The sequence below is a fragment of the Bidens hawaiensis genome, unplaced genomic scaffold (assembly GCF_021521415.1).
Source record: "Bidens hawaiensis isolate Kalapana, Puna unplaced genomic scaffold, B.hawaiensis_p1.1 tig00022926_1, whole genome shotgun sequence".
Classification (NCBI taxonomy): domain Eukaryota; kingdom Viridiplantae; phylum Streptophyta; class Magnoliopsida; order Asterales; family Asteraceae; genus Bidens; species Bidens hawaiensis.
The window spans coordinates 64,517-67,840 of record NW_027493590.1 but is presented as its reverse complement, the minus strand read 5'-3'; positions in this window follow the sequence as shown (position 1 = coordinate 67,840).

The window sequence follows — 3,324 nt, the reverse complement described above, 5'->3', positions numbered from 1 at the left end:
TATTTCTCTGGCGAAGTTGGGATTTAAGCGAAGTTCATAATAAGTTATATCATAACTTCGCCCCTGTTGAATGGCGAAGTTATGTCCTGTTTAGACAAAGAACTGACTTAAACTGTATGTTGTGCAGATATGGCTGCTGTGGCAGGAACTGGTGGTGCTGGTGGTGATGAAGAAGGAGATAATAACCGTCAATTTTTCTCGGGACACAACATGTATATTACTTTAGATCCAGATGCTCAAGGAGTTGACAGTTACAGTGAAATTATCTCGTTTCTCATACGCTCATGTATTTTTAATGCTATTACTACTACTCTTCCGATCTCACTACCAAACAATGAAGATTTTTGGAACACGGTTGAGTATGATTGTCGTGTTGATCCACCGGTGATGCGAGCAACGGTCAATGAATAAGCGATACAGTTCTCGGCTAATCAGATAAGGGAAGCCTTACAGTTTGGAATGAGACGACTGATGACCCAACAGACTTTCCGGCATCATTCAGAGATGGTGCATTTCTACGTATGGGGTATTCGGGTCCGTTGGGAGACTCACAGAGGAGGAAAGGTTTTTTTGTTAGATCAGTGGCGGTTTCTTATGCATGTGATGATAGTGTGCATGTCCGGTCGGAAAGCTGGTACAGATGGTATGGGTGCAACAATGCAATCGGCAATGATTTCCTTGACCTACAACAAGCCTTACAGCTTTGGTCAGATGATTTTTTATGAGATTGACCGTCAAAGACGTGCTGTTGCGCAGGAAAGATTTTTGATGTATCCGAGATTCCTACAGATGATTCTGAATCATGTAGCTCCTAATCTGCCACAAAGACGTCCTATTTCATATGTGGAAAGTGTGTCCAAGAGGATCTTTGCGCAATGTAAGTCATCAAGTGCTCGAAGTAAACCTGAACTCCGTCCAAGGCACACTGCCTTGTTTGGTTATTTGGTGAATCCTACGTATGTTGCTACTCAAGGTGATGAATTTCTTGATCCGGCACCGCAACAGGCAAATGTTTCTCAACCACCTCCTGTGGTTCAACCACCACCCGTGGTACAGCAAGCACCGCCTGCTGATCCTGTTGCCGCACCGGTAGAACAGGTTGACCTTGAAGTTGCCTTTGGAGGGCAAGGTTTCTTTGACATGGAACAGATTTATCCAGCTGCTGAAGTTCAAGTCTCAGTGGCTGAGGCGTCTGGGGTAAATGTGTCCATGGTCGCTACATCGGTGGCGGATTCTGAGAGAACCGACTCTGACTCCTCCACGGACGATATCGTTGAAGCACAACAGATTCTTGCCAGACAAGAAAGAATACATGGCAAGAGAAAGAAAGATTCGGATGACAGCGAATCTGATTATGAGGAGGATTTATATCGGATGGTACGAAGATCAAAGAAGGCAAGGGTTGGTGAAAGTTCAAGAGTTAGTGAAGGTTCGAGGGTTGTTCGTTTTTCTCCACCCTCGTTATCGGGGATGACTATGTTTCCTGCTTCTTCAACTGTCACACTGCCGATAACCCCAAGTGTTCCATTGGTGACAACGTCATCATCCTTTGGGACTCCTCCAACCACGTTTCAGTTTACAGCACCGGACATAGTTTCCTTGCCGCCTCCTACTCTTACTCCATCGGAGGTTGTTGCTAGATTTGTTGACTCGACGTTGGTTGCTACTGCGGGGTTACCTGTTTCAATACCATCCGCGGTTACTCTTCAGACTACTTCTGATATTTCAGCTAGTTTGGGAATTCCACCGCCATATGCTTAAGATATTTCTCACATGCGTTTTGACTTTGATTCTACTCTGTCTGACTCCGAGCGAATTGCGGCTCTTGAACGGGTAGTTGCTGAGCAATCACGGATCAATCTTATTCAGACGCAAGCTATCCAGCGACTTGTGGCAGAAAATCAGATCCAATCGTCCCTCCTTGTTGAACACGGTAAACTATTTGATGCTCTAAAACAGTTCTTAGCATCTCAGGGGGAGACGAGCTGCAAGGGTGATGAGTTGAGAACCAAAAAGAGGCAAGACAGAGACGATGATCCCAATGCATCGGAAGGCGCAGGTGATGAGTTGCCAAGAACTGAACAAACTCTTGGGACTTCCACATCTCATGGGGAGTCTGCTGGTACATTAGGTGGAACAGGGGGTGAAAATGTGGTGGTTGTTGATGATGAGGAAGTGCTGGAACAGGATGATGAGTCAGCTGATGATGTGTTTACGGCTGACGAGATTGGAAATATTGGGGAACAGATAGAGATTGATAGTGATTTAGAAGAAAGGGAGATCGTTGATGATGGTGTAGAGCACGATATTCCGAATGTTGATAAAGTGAACTTGAGTCAGGATGCAAATATGTCAGATGAGTCCGAGTGGGAAGAACAGCCGAGATGGAAAGAAGGCTGTGCTCAGTGGTTCTTCAAGAAAAAGAAGCATGCAGTTCCAACAATGTTTAAGAAGAGTTACAACATCAAGGGGTACGCTGAGTCCAAGAAAGGTATCATCTGCTGGTTGTATGACGAACAATTGAAGTTGTTTGTGATTAAGCGTTATTATGGAATTCAGTATTTTAAGAAGGCTTTGAGATCGCTCAACACCTTGCCTGAGTGTGAGGTGAAAGATTTGGCTCGTTTGAGATTGATTAATATGAGTGATGATGATATTGCAAGAATAATTGGAAAGATAGTATGGAAGGAAGCTGTTAAGGAGAAAAAGTTTGAACTTCTAAAGCCTCGGAAAGGAAGGTTGGTTGAAGATAAGGATAGGGGAATGCGGGCTGATGGCAAGCCCTGGATGCTAATGAAGTACAAGCTGATTCGGTGTTTAAAAGAGGTGCCGATGAAGATGATGCCCAAGGATGTGTTAAAAGATCTCAAGTGGTGGTACGTTGACTGCCTGACCGCTGAAGCTGTTATGGAGGATGAGGACGAACAAGAGATTCTGAGAGTGTATGATCCCATGCACTTGGTTAATTTGTCTCAGGCTGATTTGCAGGTACTGAATGATAGGAAGATATTTTACATTCCTGCGTGGAAGGATGAAGCCAAGAAGTACCAGAGGGTGGTCTCTGTCTGTGTAAGGCAGGGCATTCATGCTTGAAGACGGATGGCACATGATTTTTGAGATTACAAGACACGAGAATGAAGATAGAGATATGAAGCTACTGTCAAGGGGGAGTCTGTTGGTGCATGATGTCAGTAGTTCAGTATCTCGTGTTTTGTCTGTGTCTGTAATCGTTTTTTTTGTTTGTTACGTGTCGAATACTGTTGATTATGTAAGTTCGCTGGTATGTATACGCGAACTTGGAGAACTAGCGAAGTTATGACAACT